General features: G+C 39.6%; 1 pseudogene; it reads right to left on the bottom strand.

Annotated features, from left to right (window-relative positions):
* Nucleotides 1-754: 754 nt before the first annotated feature.
* LOC129888103 (5S ribosomal RNA) lies at nucleotides 755-874 on the bottom strand (annotated as a pseudogene).
* Nucleotides 875-17,812: the final 16,938 nt, after the last annotated feature.

The following is a 17,812-nucleotide window of genomic DNA, read 5'->3' as shown; positions in this document are numbered from 1 at the left end:
GGGACGAATATTCTAAAGGGGGGGAAGGATGTTACACCCCACTCTTTTAAAATTCAAAATGTCTCATAAGTTCCTTAGACACTATCATGTGAGCCGGATATGCTACGACACTATCAAATGACTCCAAGGAGGGAAGGATGTGATACCCCATAGTAGAGAAGGTTGGAAGTGTAATCATAAGAATCCAGAAGGAATGGGAGGCCAAGTAACGAGTCGTAGGACTCGATTTACCTACGTAAGTTATTAATGTAAAAGTTTAATATACTTGAGCTACTAGAGGACATGCCAAGCCTACGTAGCACGGATTAAATAGGCTTTTAAAATAAAGTGAGATGGCGAACCTACGAGAGGGAGCAAAAACTAGTTTCCGAACTTACGAAAGTGAAGCAAGCAGGTGACAAGTAATCACCTCAAGTAAGCAGGTGACTCACCTGCCTGCTTGGGGAGGTGGACCCCGCTTCCACGTGGCAGCGTGTGATAGGCTGCATGAATCTAGCTGGCGTCCTAGGGGGCTGCCACGTGTCACCCCTAAGGGGCTGCCATGTGGCACCTTTTAAAGAAGTGTATATATGTGGATTTGGATGACTACTAAGTAATTCTCATTCTAAAGGATCATGGAGCTAAAGGTTTACGCCGATACTGGATGCAAGATAACAGACGAAAGGATAGGGCAAAACATAAAGACTCGCGAGACAACGCTGAGGTAAATCTGGAGCTAGTCGAGTGCCCCACACATTATGGCAAGGATTACAATGAAACGCGACACGAAGACTTCCTAGGGAGGTCACCCATCCCCATATTAGTCTCGCCCCAGCACGCTTAACTTCAAAGTTCTAATGGAACCTAGTGTGTTAGTACTGGTATGATCGCGCGAGATAGAGGAATCTGAACTAACGACGGAAAAAAATGAACCAAGATTATGTTCCCGGGGTACTATACGCTAAGTTACGGGTATTGTAAAAAGGATTTAATCAAGACAAGAAGGATTAGCTAACTGCTAACTGATGGCGCACTTGAATGCCACAGTTCGTCGATATAGTATTAGTTAATGATAGACAAACGACTGAATATCTATACGGGCCAGTGGGCGAGAGAATTTCGACACCACTTGGCAGCCAACCCTAAGGATTGAAAAGCAAAACCCAAAAAGGTAAGGGTACTAGTTGATATAATTTATGGAATCCAGGAAGTAATACCCAAGGTTGGAAATTTCACAATATGACTAGGACTACAAGACTCATTCCACACTCCATCGACAGATGACTCTGAAGGGAATGCTACCCATGGATTCACAATATTAGCCCCTGCTCCTTCGATCAAAGGCTACCTACTCAGCCGAGGAGGTGTAAAATTGTAGGGTAGAGAAATGGTAGGACCCTACGAAGTCCCAATAGTTATTATCCCAGGCAAAGAAGCCCAAGTTATAATTAACTACCAAGAGATGCAAAGATAGGTTAAGCCAAACTATCGAGATGGAATTGGTACTACGGGTGACATAATACATGGCCACGATTGGGCCAAAGATCTCCCCCGACATCGAATGTAGAATAAGGGAGAAAAAGGCGAGGTAAAATATGAGGACTAGAGAGATAACGCTAGGATACTTCTTGTACCCTCTCATCATTTTGTAAGGGAGAAAATGACACAGGGTAATGTGTCTAGAAGGTTACAAGTGGGGGTAAGGAAAGTGGTGAAAGAGTTTAAATGAAACTGGCAGAACTAGCTGGTTACTACAGGATGACGAGCTTATATGCCAAAATTCCTTCGGAATTACACCAGATCATGTTAGACAAAGCACAGAACGACTACAAGAGCCATTATATGAGGGGACTGTAACATTATTCGGTAGCCAACCCTAAGGATTGGAAAAAAAATGAGGGGAAGAAGGACCCAAAAGATAGAATGCCAATTGCAGTTTTGAAAAGAGTCGAGAAGGACTATACAAGTCTAACGAATCAGCTCATTTGCTTTCAAACAAAACCATCTATACAGATGGAACTAGGTGAAGTTATAGGACAATAAGGTAATAAGGTTCCGTGAGGTTTCCCCAGCTAATATCTCAGATAGAGGGACTTCAATTATGATTAACGTATAGAGATCAGTCCAAGAAGAGGTCGGGAGCACCGACAGGCCTTCGTACCGCATTTTCTGCGGGCTATTGAATAGGCTGAGCATACTATCAACTGTTAGAAAATATATTGCGAGCTTATGAGGATGGCTTTAAGTGTAGCTAGGACTATCGTCCACCACTTATTGAGTTTTCCTACGAGAAGGGCTACCGTTCCGGTATCCAGATGACCCCCTACAAGATGTTGTAAGGCAGAGTGTATGAGTCCGCTTGTTAGCGAAAAAGACTAAGCTGGTAGGCCAAACAGGATTAAGCAAACTATTGACTAACAACCCAGAGTTGGCAGAAATGAGATACAGATAATCGACATCGACATTCAGAGTTCAAATGGATGATTTGATGTTCATCACGGAGTCACCTAGAAAAGGGGCCTTAACCCAAAATATATTAGACTGTATCAAGTTACTCATAAGGTGGGCAACGTGGTTGGTAAGTTGAGCTTACCACCTCGATTGGAAACTATACGCCCAGTTCATCAGATAAGAATGCTTCGCAAGGGTACTGATGAGTCACCCAGGGTATATTCTATAGATGGTGTCCAGGAGATAGAATCCTATGAGGAAAAACCTATCGCCATCTTGGATCGGCAAACTGACGGGTTGTAGACTAAAAACGTGCCTTCCGTCAAGATGCGGTGGAAAAACCAAAACCAGGAAGAGAGTATAAAACACAAGTATTCACACCCGTACTGGATGTCTACAGGTAACCCCAACTCCTGAAACAAGTATATGAAGTACTTGTATGGAAGTATATGTAAAGGAAATAGCAAAGAATCTCCCTACGATTTGTACAAGGTGGTAAGAGAAGTTTTATCTAACATTCGGGGAGGAATGTTCTAAAGGGGGGGAAGGATGTTACACCCCACGCTTTTAAAACTCAGAATGTCTCATAAGTTCCTTAAACACTATCATATGAGCTGGATATGCTACGAGACTATCAAATGACTCCAAGAAGGGGAGGATGTGATACCCCGTAGTAGAGAAGGTTGGAAGTGGAATCATGAGAATCCAGAAGGAATAGGAGGCCAAGTAATGAGGTGTAGGACTCGATTTACCTACGTAAGTTATTAATGTAAAAGTATTATATACTTGAGCTACTAGAGGACATGCCAAGCCTGCGTAGCACGGATTACAAAGGCTTTTAAAATAAAGTGAAATGGCGAACCTACGAGAGGGAGCAAAAACTAGTTTCCGAACTTACGAAAGTGAAGCAAGCAGGTGACAAGAAAGCACCTCAAGCAAGCAGGTGAAAAGCAAGTAGGTGACTCACCTGCCTGCTTGGGGAGGTGGACCCCAGTTCCATGTGGCGGCGTGTGATAGGCTGCATGAACCTAGGTGGCGTCCTAGGGGGATGCGACATGTCACCCCTAAGCGGCTGCCATGTGGCACCTTTTAAAGAAGTGTATATATGTGGATTTGGATGACTACTAAGTTATTCTCATTGTATTTGGAGCTGAAACTCGAGCAACCAAAAGAAGAGGAACAACGTGAGAACAAAAGCACAAGGCAGCCTTGGTTTTTAAGGATCAAACGTAATTTCTTAAATTGTTCTCCTTGAATTAATTATATACGGTGTTCCTTAAGTAAGTGGAGGTGAATATATGTATTTTACGGTGTCTACAAAATTAATTCTTCAGCTTGGAACTTGAGAGGAAATTAAAAGAACAAAGAGGGAAAACGTTAAAAACTAGTTAACAAACCCATTTTTGGAGGGGATAGTTGTTAGTAATATTGATATAACTTCTTGTGTATAGCTTAGTTTCCGGTGATTCAATATGTTTTGGAACGTTATTTCATATGTATTTAAGTTTCATTTAGACTTTCAAATCCAGTTTTGCTTTTATCTTCTTGTAAAAGGGTGATGAAGTGTAGAGGAGGTACTGCCCAAATTTTGGTTTTGGAAATCTTACACGGATGGCTGTTGGTGTTTTGGGCATAACTTTTTGTACAAAATTGATGTAGGGGTGATTAAAAATTGTATGAGACCCTAAGACATATGTATATAACTTTAATCCAGGACATAAATCCTGTTTCCCTCCATTACCCCTTCGAAACGAAGCGACAAGGTGAAACAGTAAGCTGTCCAGAATTTACGTTTTGATAGTTTTGAGTGAGTTGTTGCTTCAGGGGTGTAATGTATTGTTTCAGGGCCTAAATGCATTCTAAAAGGGATGTGGATGCTTTTTGTTGCATCCACATGACCCCTCATTGCGTATAATGAAAGGCGTTACAAAATAAAGGCTAGACGCCCTATTGTGATATCGTATTTTTGAATAAGTCATTTGGAGTTTATGTTGTATATTGTTGGTGTGGATTACTTAAACATATGCTGCAGGTTGTTATTGTTGGTTGGGTTTAGGTCTTAGGGACCTAATTGGAAATTTGGATAGGGCACATTATAGGGGAGGTGCTGCCCAATTTTCGTTAACGCCTTAACAAACTAAAGAACTAGTCGAGGAAACGACTAAGGAAATAGATTCCATTAATACTAAGGTGTAACCTAAGATGATGGAAAGCTAAGAGTAGTTGATATTCGTATTACTTTCATATTAAATAGGTTCAGAGGATGACGAGACGAGCAGGATAATGAGTAACTCCCAAGAGGTATGTGAAGCTTCTCTTGGTATGTTTTTGGTATAGGTATGTAAGGCCTATCTTTTCTCTTTTGGAATGTCTTAGATGTAAGAAGGATATGATATGAACTTTGGGGGTAATTCCATTCCCAGGTTCTGAATATGACTTCAGGACCCTCACTCACTTTTGAATGTTAAACTTCAAAGTAGTAAGCTGCTATCTTCGAGTCTTCTATATGACTGTATAACAATTGATTCGACTAAACTCTTGTTTGTAAAAAAGAAAGGCTCTGAGATAATCAATGCTCGGACTTCTATAAGATATTTCACATTGGCATACGTCTAAGATTTCTAAAAACTCCTATTTACATAGTCCTTAGTGACAGTTAGAGAGTATACGTCAGATACCTTCTGCCCTGATCCCCAGGTGATGGTTCACTTGATGACTTTATTGAGTCTCAAATAATGATTTAAACTATGTTTTGTTTCTCACTACTCTACTCGTGTATACTGTAACACTTCTTTCACCGAGTCCCGGACCGGGTCCGTTATCGTGCACAACTCACTGCATTGTCCACCGAGCTCTTCACTAAAGGGTCGAGTACGTATGTATATATATATAATGATGATGTGTTGTAATAAGGTGATGATGGTGTGGGGCCTGATACTGATACTACAGATATGATTCACCGGATCTCGGAAAGGACCGGCTATATTGTATAATTTAAGCATGCATGCTTTTATGACTCACAGAGTACAGGTACAAGTTTCCAATTTTAATAGTTTATCCCCTGTTTCTCTACTTAAGATATGCTTCTAGTTGTATTATGTTATGTTTTACATACTCAGTACATGTCGTACTGACCCCCTTTCTTCCGGAGGCTGCGTTTCATGCCCGCAGGTACAAGTACGGGTTTTTGGAGTCCGTCAGCTTAGGATTCTGCTTAGCTCAGCTGGAAGAGACTCCATTGTATCGGAGCCTAGTTTTGGCACTAGCCACTGATGTATATCATCGTTTTATTTATTCCGAGGTACGACAGGGGCTTTGTCCCGCCATATGTTATCATTATTATTTTTAGAGGTCTGCAGACATGTATATGTGGGTTCTGTATGTCAGTTTGATTCAGCTGGGTCTACCTGATATATGATATACATGATTATGTTATGGCAGCTTTGTCAGCTTGCGTGCCCTATCATGTTGTAACACAAACGAAAAAGGCTACAGGTTTTTGAAAATGTTATCGCCCAGTGGGGCTTTGTTGCATGATATTATCTTATTTATGATTCAATGTGACCATAGCTAATATATATGTGTACAGGGGGGTCCAGGTCGGACCCCAGTTGTGGCCTACGAGGTTGGGTCGTGACAAAAATAGTATCAGAGCAGTTCGTTCTTGGATTATCTGCAGACCGTGTCTAGTAGAGTCTTGGTTATCGATGTGTTGCACGCCACATCTATAAACAGGAAGCTACAGGACATTTAGGATGTTACCTTTCTTCTACATCTGAGATCGTGCTTTTGATTCGAGTCATAGGAAAATTCCTTATACTAACCTTGGATCTTAACAGAAGGAAGACATCAACCGAAGGAAGTAATTGACGATATGGAAAGTTACAAAGCATGCAGGTAAGTAAAATAAAGCCACGGAAGATATCCGTTTGGTAAGGTATTGAACTAATATTGAAATGTAAAGTTGAAACCTAAAAGGAAGGCAAACAGGAAATGCCACAGAAGCAGTTTGAAGTTGGACATACGAGGTAAGTTCAGTATTTTTATATTATTGTTAATATTGAAAGCCCCGTGTGGCTGCGGTGTAAGATGATATTGAAAGCCTTGTGCGGCTGTGATAGGATATGAATATATATATGTGTTGGAACTGTGAGGCATTGTTGGTATTTTCTGCGTGCAGGTTATGGGATAGTAAAAAGTGTAGAGGAAACTCTACCGAAATTTTCCCAGAATGGGGAAAAGGAAATGAAAAATAGATTTTTGAGATGTCTGAGAAGTTGATACCAAGTACCCCTACTGTGTTCAATTAAAGTTGTAAGAGGTATTCTTCAGGTTGCCGATAAGGGGCACCCTTTTCACTTGAAGAATTTTATTTCGGAGGAACAAAAGCTTATTTAAGTAGAAAGTTCGGACTATGGTATCTCCAGTCGTATTTGTACTGTAGGAATATAAACAGAGGGCTAAGGATGAAGGATAAGATGTCCCACGAATGAGTTTCACTCTTTTTGACAAAAATACCAAGCCCTCAACTTCTAAATGTAAATTAGATGAGTTGTTCATAGCTCGAGGATAAACTCAGAAGGAGACCAGGTAGGTCAAGTACTAAAAGAAGTACTGTGATGTTTAAGAGGTTTTGATTTCTTCCAATAATGGTTGGAAAATGATTTATGATAACAATTTATAGTTCTCCACCGACTAATTGGGGAAAGAGCTTCGGACAGAAGCACCTCAAAGAGATGTCAGGAACTGAACACGAATAAGAATTAAAAGGGGGATATGTAAGTATGAATTGAACAGTGTGATACGAGTATGCAGGGACAAAATAGAACCACTAGTAAGACACACTTAGTACGCATTGACAAAGTTAAAGGCCTGTGTTGAGAACAAAGTAAGAACATGGGGCTTAAGATACAAAACAATAACGCGTATACACAACGTCGCCCCAGAAATAGTGGAACCCTTAAGGGAGAGGATGGAAAACTTAAGGAACAAATGGCGCAACTTCTATTCGCCCCAAGAAGCAAAGGATATAGGTTGGGATAAAGCTACTACTTCAAGAAAACCTTAAATAGTTATCGTTGGAATACTAGCACTGCCTAATTGGAATTGAAACGACTATAGGTGCGAAGTAATTCTAGGAAAAGGAAAAGTAGAAGGTGACCTTGGATGAGTTGTTCCTTGGGTCACATTATTCAAGTACCAATTAGTAGATAGGACATCACATTAAATATGGAAAGGTTCTCGTCGCTTCGTAATTTAGCCACGGCTCCGTACGCAGATAGTCCGACTATAAAATATACAGATAGATGGAGACATGATGCAGTATCAAATAGATGGGTGAAAGGAATTGGACAAAAATTGAGATTTGACATAGAGATGTAGAACAAAGTACAGACAAATGAAAGTACGAGTACCCTCTAAAGGGGGGAAGTTAATGAGAAAATAGCAAAAGTAGGAGGAGGCAACTGATATGGCAATATATTTGAGATGGACGTCTAAAATTCAATAAGATATCTTGCCGAACCAAGTTAGAAAGGTCCGAAAGCTACCAATAATTGGATGGAAGCTAGAATGCTACATAAGGTAGCGATAAGAAGTTGTGACGAGACCCTAAACAACATAATACTAGAAGGCGGCTGCGTATAAAAACAAACGAGTGTAACCATGAGAGGATATCAATCAACTTAAGAGACATTACGAAGGATAATGACAGCATGCTAGACAAAAAGCCAAAATGTTGGTTATCGAGTTAGTCGCAAATGATGTTGCGATAGATAAGTAATCAAAGAAAAAGGAATAGAAAGCCTCCTATGGTAGAAAATAAGGAGAACACAAAGTGAATAAAGAATCGTGGAGCTAAAGGTCTACGCCGATACTGGATGCAAGATAACAAACGAAAGGACAGGGTAAAACATAAACACTCGCGAGACAAAGCTGAAGTAAATCTGGAGCTCGTCGAGTGCCCACATTATGGCAAGGATTACAATGAAACGCGACACGAAGACTTCCCAGGGAGGTCACCCATCCCCATATTACTCTTTCTCCAGCACGCTTAACTTCAAAGTTCTGATGGAACCTAATGTGTTAGTACTGGTATGATCGCGCGAGATGGAGGAATCTGAACTAATGACGAAAAAAATGACACAAGATTATGTTCCCGGGGTACTATACACTACGTTGGGGGTAATGTAAAAAATATTTAAGCAAGACAAGAAGGATTAGCTAATTGCTAACTGATGGCTCACTTGAATGCCACCGTTTGTCGACATAGTATTAGTTAATGATAGGCAAACGACTGAATAGCTATATGGGCCAGTGGGCGAGAGAATTTCGACACCACTTGGCAGCCAACTCTAAGGATTGAAAAGCAAAACACAAAAAGATAAGGGTACTAGTTGATATAATTTATGGAATCCAGGAAGTAATACCCAAGGTTGGAAATTCCACAATATGACCAGGACTACAAGACTCATTCCACACTCCATCGCCAGATGAATCTGAAGGGAATTCTACCCATGGATTCATAATATTAGCCCCTGCTCGTTCGATCAAAGGCTACCTACTCAGCCGAGGAGGTGTAAAATTGTAGGGTAGAGAAATGGGAGGACCCTACAGAGTCCCCATAGTTATTATCCCAGGCAAAGAAGTCCAAGTTACAATTAATTACCGAGAGATGCAAAGATAGGTTAAGCCAAACTATCGAGATGGAATTGGTACTACAGGTGACATAATACATGGACACGATTGGGCCAAAGATCTCCCCCAACATCGAATGTAGGATAAGGGAGAAAAAGGCGAGGTAAAACATGAGGACTAGCGAGATAATGCTAGGATACTTCTTATACCCTCTCATCATTTTGTAAGGGAGAAAATGACACATGGTAATGTGTCTAGAGGGTTACAAATGGGGGTAAGGAAAGTGGTGAAAGAGTTTAAATGAAACTGGCAGAACTAGCAGGTTACTACAGGATGACGAGCTTATATTCCAAAATTCTTTCGGAATTATACCAGATCATGTTAGACAAAGCATAGAACGACTACAAGAGCCATTATATGAGGGGACTGCAACATTATTCGGTAGCTAACCCTAAGGATTGGAAAAAAAGGAGGGGAAGAAGGACCCAAAAGATAGAATGCCAATTGCAGTTCTGAAAAGAGTCGAGAAGGACTATACGAGGCTAACGAATCAGCTCATTTGCTTTCAAACAAAACCACCTATGCAGCTGCAACTAGGTGAAGTTATAGGACAATAAGGTAATAAGGTTCCGTGAGGTTTCCCCAGCTAATATCTCAGATAGAGGGACTTCAATTATGATTAACATCTAGAGATTAGTCCAAAAAGAGGTCAGGAGCACCGACAGGCCTTCGTACTGCATTTTCCGCGGGCTGCTGAATAGGCTGAGCATACTATCAACTGCTAGAAAATATATTGCGAGCTTATGAGGATGGCTTTAAGTGTAGCTAGGACTATCGTCCACCACTTATTGAGTTTTCCTACGAGAAGGGCTACCGTTCCGGTATCCATATGACCCCCTACAAGATGTTGTAAGGCAGAGTGTATGAGTCCCCCTGTTGGGGAAAAGACTAAGCTGGTAGGCCAAACAGGATTAAGCAAACTATTGACTAACAACCCAAAGTTGGCAGAAATGAGATACAGATAATCGACATCGACATTCAGAGTTCAAATGGATGATTTGATGTTCATCACGGAGTCACCTAGAAAAGGGGCCTTAACCCAAAATATATTAGACTGTATCAAGTTACTCATAAGGTGGGCAACGTGGTTGGTAAGTTGAGCTTACCACCTCGATTGGAAACTATACGCCCAGTTCATCAGATAAGAATGCTTCGCAAGGGTACTAACGAGTCACCCAAGATATATTCTATAGATGGTGTCCAGGAGATGGAATCCTATGAGGAAAAACCTATCACCATCTTGGATCGGCAAACTGACGGGTTGTAGACTAAAGACGTGCCTTCCATCAAGATGCGGTGGAAAAACCAAAACCAGGAAGAGAACATGAAACACAAGTATTCACACCCGTACCCGATGTCTATAGGTAACCCCAACTCCTGAAACACATATATGAAGTACTTGTATGGAAGTATGTGTAAAGGAAATAACAAAGAATCTCCCTACAATTTGTACAAGGTGCTAAGAGAAGTTTTGTCTAACATTCGGGGACGAATGTTCTAAAGGGGGGGGGGAGGGAGGTTACACCCCACACTTTTAAAACTCGGAATGTCTCATAAGTTCCTTAGATACTATCATGTGAGCCGGATATGCTACGACACTATCAAATGACTCCAAGGAGGGGAGGATGTGATACCCCGTAGTAGAGAAGGTTGGAAGTGGAATCATAAGAATCCGAAAGGAATGGGAGGCCAAGTAACAAGTCGTAGGACTCGATTTACCTATGTAAGATATTAATGTAAAAGTTTTATATACTTGAGCTACTAGAGGACATGCCAAGCCTGCATAGCACGGATTACATAGGCTTTTAAAAGAAAGTGAGACGGCGAACCTATGAGAGAGAGCAAAAACTAGTTTCCAAACTTACAAAAGTGAAGCAAGCAGGTGACAAGAAAGCACCTCAAGCAAGCAGGTGAAAAGCAAGTAGGTGACTCACCTGCCTGCTTGGGGAGGTGGACCCCAGTTCCATGTGGCGGCGTGTGATAGGCTGCATGAACCTAGGTGGCGTCCTAGGGGGATGCGACATGTCACCCCTAAGCGGCTGCCATGTGGCACCTTTTAAAGAAGTCTATATATGTGTATTTGGATGACTACTAAGTCATTCTCATTCTATTTGGAGCTGAAACTCCAGCAACCAAAAGAAGAGGAACAACGTGAGAACAAAAGCACAAGGCAGCCTTGGTTTTTAAGGATCAAAGGTAATTTCTTAAATTGTTCTTCGTAAATTAATTATATACGGTGTTCCTTAAGTACGTGGAGGTGTATATATGTATTTTACGATGTCTACGGAATTAATTCTTCAACTTGGAACTTGAGAGGAAATTGAAAGAATAAAGAGGGAAAACGTTAAAAACTAGTTAACAAACCCGTTTTTGGAGGGGACAGTTGTTAGTAATATTGGTATAACTTCTTGTTTATAATTTAGTTTCAGGTGATTAAATATGTTTTGGAAAGGTATTTGATAGGTCTATAACTTTCATTTATACTTTCAAATCCAGTTTTTCCTTTAGCCTCTCGAAAAAGGGTGATGAAGTGTAGAGGAGGTACTGCCCAGATTTTGGTTTTGGAAATCTTACACGGATGGCTGTTGGTGTTTTGGGCATATCTTTTTAAAAAAAATTGATGTAGGGGTGATTTGAAATTATATGCGACCCTAAGACACATGTATATAACTTTAATGAAGGATGTAAATCCTTTTTCCCTTCATTAACCCTTCGAAATGAAGCGACAAGGTAAAACAGTAAGCTGTCCAGAATTTACATTTTGATAGTTTTGAGTGAGTTGTTGCTGCAGGGGTGTAATGTATTGTTGCAGGGACTAAATGTATTCTAAAAGGGATGTGGATGTTGCTGGTTGTAGCCACATGATCCCTCGTTGCGTATAATGAAAGGCGTTATAAAATAAAGGCTAGATGCCCTATTGTGATATCGTAGTTTTGAATAAGTCGTTTGGAGTTTATGTTGTATATTATTGGTGTGGATTACTTCAACATATGCTGCAGGTTGTTGTTGTTGGTTGGCTGTAGGTCTTAGGGATCTAATTGGAAATTTGGATAGGGCATATTATAGGGGAGGTGCTGCCCAATTTTCGTTAACGCCTTAACAAACTAAAGAACTAGTCGAGGAAACGACTAAGGAAATAGATTCCATTAATACTAAGGTGTAACCTAAGATGCTGGAAAGCTAAGAGTAGTTGATATTCGTATTACTTTCATATTAAATAGGTTCAGAGGATGACGAGACGAGCAGGATAATGAGTAACTCCCAAGAGGTATGTGAAGCTTCTCTTGGTATGTTTTTGGTATAGGTATGTAAAGCCTATCTTTTGTCTTTTGGAATGTCTTAGATGTAAGAAGGATATGATATGAACTTTGGGGGTAATTCCATTCCCAGGTTCTGAATATGACTTCAGGACCCTCACTCACTTTTGAATGTTAAACTTCAAAGTGGTAAGCTGCTATCTTCGAGTCTTCTATATGACTGTATAACAATTGATTCGACTAAACTCTTGTTTGTAAAAAAGAAAGGCTCTGAGATAATCAATGCTCGGACTGCTATAAGATATTTCACATTGGCATACGTCTAAGATTTCTAAAAACTCCTTTTTACATAGTCCTTAGTGACAGTTAGAGAGTATACGTCAGATACCTTCTGCACTGATCCCCAGGTGATGGTTCACTTGATGACTTCTTTTAGTATCAGATAATGATTTAAACTATGTTTTGTTTCTCACTACTCTACTCGTGTATACTATAACACTTCTTTCACCGTGTCTCGGGCTAGGTCCGTTATCGTGCACAACTCAGTGCATTGTCCATCGAGCCTTTCACTAAAGGGTTGGGTACGTATGTATATATATATAATAATGATGTGTTGTAATAAGGTGATGATGGCATGGGGCCTGATACTGATGCTATAGATATGATTCACCAGATCCCGGAAAGGGCCGGCTATATTGTATAATTTGAGCATGCATGCTTTTATGACTCACAGAGTACAGGTACAGGTTTCTAATTTTGATAGTTTATCCCTTGTTTCTCTACTTTAGATATGCTTCCAATTGTATTATGTTATGTTTTACATACTCAGTATATATGTCGTACTGACCCTTTTTCTTCAGGGGGCTACGTTTCATGCCCGCAGGTACAGGTACGGGTTTTGGAAGTCTGTCAGCTTAGGATTCTGCTTAGATCAGCTGGAAGAGACTCCATTGTATTGAAGCCTAGTTTTGACACTAGCCACTGATGTATATCATCATTTTATTTATTCAGGGGTACGGCGGGGGCCTTGTCCCGCCATATGTTATTATTATTATTTTTAGAAGTCTGCAGACATGTATATGTAGGTTGTGTATGTCAGTTTGATTCAGCTGGGTCTACCTGATATATGATATACGTGATTATGTTATGGCATCCTTGTCGGCTTGCGTGCCCTATCATATTGTGACACAAACGAAAAAGGCTATAGGTTTATGAAAATGTTATCGCCCAGTGGGGCTCTGTTGCATGATATTATCTTATTTACGATTCAATGTGACCACAACTAATAGATATGTGTATGGGGGGTCCATGTCGGACCCCAGTCGTGGCCTACGGGGTTGGGTCGTGACATGTGATTAATGCCGAGGTCTTTACTGACAGGTATATAGGACTAGGGTGTTTCCCATGACTCTCAATTCTTGATTGTACATGAAAAACTTACTACTTGTGTATGATGAACTTGATACTTGCGATTGATAAATGTTATACTTGTGATTAGTGTATTGCAATGTTTGGACTATAATTATGAAACCTTATGAACTGTATATTATGAACTTTAGGTTGGGTTGAATTCTATGTTGGTTGTAGTTTGTGGTGGTTCAGTTGGAATGTAAGGAGTTCTCATTTTCTATTAGATTTACCTTATCTTATTTCATTATTTGCTGAGTACTGTGTTGTTTGATAATCATTTCTTTCTTGTACAATTGTGTAGATTTCGAGTCCGGACCCGCGCCTTAGATTGTTCTCTTGTTCATAAAGGATTTTTGAGGAGACTTCAAGAGGTAGCTGCTTGTTATTCCGGTGGGCCTCTTCTTCCTTTATTTATGCTTTGTCTTATTTGAGAAATAAAGACATTGAGACTTGTATTTATCTTTCAAATCTAGATTGTATTAGTGGCTCATACGTGTGACAACTAGGTTTTTGAGGTTTATTAAGAATGACTAAGTTTTTCGCGCTTACGTTATTACTATTATTTGGAAACAGCCTCTGGCAGAAATGCAAGGTAAGGCTACATATAATAGACCCTTGTGGTCGGAACCTTCCCCGAATCCTACGAATAGAGGGAGTTTTAGTGCCCGGGCTGCCCTTTATTGGGTTTTGGTCTGACTTGTATTGGTGGGAAAAGATGAGTTCCATCACTACCACTTTTGGGTCGTGATAAAAATGATATCAGAGCCCAGTTTTATAGGTCTCATCAGTGTACAAGTCAATTCTAAGTAAAGTCTCGAGGATCGATACAGAGACGTTTTTACTTATCTTTGAGAGGCTATGAAGACGGTTAGCAAACTTTCTCTTTATTCAATATTTTTTTATCATGTGTGGTTACCTTAACTAGTACTGAGTTGTAGCATTTTATTATGGAAGATACCGAGGACCAGAGCTTCTATCTTTGTGGTAAAGGCGTACTAACCTCCGAGGTAGTTACTGAGACCCTAGGTAGAGGTAAGGGTATGGTTAGAGCTAGAGGACCTTCTGGTAGAGTGGCACCAACTAGAGGTCATGCCTGAGGAGCGACACTAGCTAGGGGCCATGCTAGAGAGGCTTTGCTAGAGCCATAGATTGTCACCGCCCAAAAATTGAGGTCATGACGGCATATATCTCAAAACCCAACTTGATGTGTAAGCTAAACAATAAATCACATACTAGACTCCCAAAGGGGAAGTCAGGCCACAAATGAAAAGAAAAGAAGTATAACGAAGAATTTTCCAAAACGTGGTGTCATAAGTATAAAGAGCATCTATTATAACTTTTGAGTATGAAGTACAACACGTATTTGAATAGAAATAAAGATTGTAATAGTGTATGGGGCTGATGGTGAGATAGAACACAAAATCTCACCACCACTCCAAATGTGAATCTCGAAAGGTAGATATGATCAACCACCGTGAGGGATACTCTGACTAGAATCTATATCAAAGATGATACAAATGTAGGGATGAGTACAATCTACATGTACTCAGTAGGTTTGACCATCTGAGTATAAGGAATTAATAAAATTTATGAAATAAACTAAGGAATGTTTTCACCTAGATACAAAAAAGTTCCACTCCGACATCGGTTCCGCTAATTTATAAAGAACGGCACGAAAAACACATAAGAACAAAAAAATATCACGTATCATCAGACAAGTCAACTCAAAGATCAAATGTAATGCAATGAGATGATTTAATGATGAGGTGGTACGGTGGAATCAAGACTACCGCACAACTTATCTTATGCTCCCTGTCGAGCTAAGGCTTCAAGAAAAGGACCCATGAGGGACTCGCAGTCCATATACCAATCATACAATCTCAATGTCTCATCAACTTTCCACCTAGCTTTTGGTCAAGAATATAAAAAGGTGTCTCATTTTCTTTCTTAAAAGAATTTCCATATTTCTCAACTTTCCAAGAATAATGATATGATGAATGAGGATGAATGCATCATAAAACATATAGCATGGAGGCAACAATCAACTCAACATGTATCAAAAGGTTTAAAATTCTCAAAACTCAACCAAATCACGATATACACCTTCATAGGAAAATAGTGGGAAGGAGTTCATTTTAAATAAATGTTCACCCTTTTGGAATATGTTTCATTTACTCAAAGTGTGATCAAAACCCCAATTCAACCCCTCACTCGGGAATTACAAGTCAAATAGTATTATAATTCTCTCTCGCAGAAAAATCATGAATCACATGCTCACAAAGCAAATAGAATAACAAATTAGCCCCCCACATGGGCTAAATCATACAAATAAGCCCTCATACGGGTAACATAATATAATCAATCCCCTATACGGGTAGCACAATATCATCAATAATCCTAAATCATATTACGATACCATCCCAAATCTTATGATATAAGAACGATCAATAACCCAATTCCAGTCTCAAAGACGGATAGCCAAACCTACATCAAACGCCAAAAACTTCACCTATACACTCTACTGAAGCTTTAATCTCAAATACTAACTACCAAAATGATCCCAAACTATCATGAATGAAAATAATCCATCAAAAAAAGTTCAATGATATCCATATTACAAGGCTTAAGAACTGAGGTCAAAATCGTCCAAAAATTACCTAAAAAATAAAAAGAGTAAAACTGGAATTTCACTTAAAAATTAGGTTATACACATTAAGAGGAGTTCGTGGTTGAAAAACCCCTTAAAATCAAGCAAAAATCAAGTTTAAAATCATGGAATTACTAATTTTGAAATTTGGGAGAAAAACCCAAAACCCATATTGAAATCTTGATTTTTAAATATTTTTGGAAGATGAAATCTTTAGAAAATGATAAAGAGGCTTCAACGAATTCCTCAAAAGATTGCTTCAAAAATCAAATCTCCTGAGCTTCAATTGAGTCACAATAGTGGAAATTTGAAAAATGAGGAAGATACCCGAAATATGGGCTATTTTCAGTTAAAAAGGGTCAGTTAACCATGTTGACCGCAGTCAACTTGCACAAGCATCCTTCCAAACATGTTTTTAACCCTAAGAACTTATCTGGAGCCCTATGAAGATGAACTAATAGTGAAAATTAATTATAAAAATATTTTGGAGCTAATGGAATCGTTGAATTTCCGAAGAAAGGTCGTTATGACCAAATTACCCCCACGTACCTCTCTTAGGCCTCAAACTCAATTTTTAGCCTAAATATTCAAACTGAACTCTAAAGTTTTGGGGATCTAACCAACCATTATTAGACCAAACTCAATGTTTTAGATGCAATCGACTTGATAGAATCACCATCCGACGCTCGAATTTTAGAATGTTGACCAAAGTCAACATCAACTATCACATTAAAATTTCACCCTAAGTCTCAATATCACCAAAATCATTCCCAATCTCATTGGGACCATACAAAAAATTTTCGTAACACAAACAAAGCATGAAACAGTTAAGATAAAGGGCAAAATGGTCATTTCACATAAAAAATTACTTTCTCAAAAATTAGAACATTACACATATGAAGGCTGGTGAGGACTAGGTTCCTTCTAAGTTTGTAGCTCCCTATATTCAAAATACTTTGATGAGGAGGTTGGGTATTTTAGAGGTCCTTTCTTAGCGTGGTGTGATTGACACACCACATAGTTCTTAAACTAGAGTAAGGGTACATATTCCAGGTCAGCATCAGGGTCTAGTTATTAATGATCAGGTGGGTCAGCCACCAGTGATTCCTGCATTAGTTGTCAATATATAAGTTACTCCCGAGGTAGTATTGATAGGTGACGATCAACATAGTTATGAGAGATTTCAGAAGATGAAACCACATAGTTTCAGGGTGGTAAGAGTAAGGACGCTCATGAGTTTCTGACTTTATACCATGAAATGCTATAGACGGTGAGTATGGTTAATGCACTTGCTATTCTCTTTGTTGCACTCCAGCTCTGTGGACCCGCTAGAGAGTGGTGGAGGATTTATGTGAGTTCTAGACCAGTTGGA

Source organism: Solanum dulcamara, chromosome 4 (assembly GCF_947179165.1).
Source record: "Solanum dulcamara chromosome 4, daSolDulc1.2, whole genome shotgun sequence".
NCBI classification, from domain to species: Eukaryota; Viridiplantae; Streptophyta; class Magnoliopsida; order Solanales; family Solanaceae; genus Solanum; species Solanum dulcamara.
Note: the sequence above shows the minus strand (reverse complement) of the source record. Positions and strands in the feature narration are given on the sequence as shown.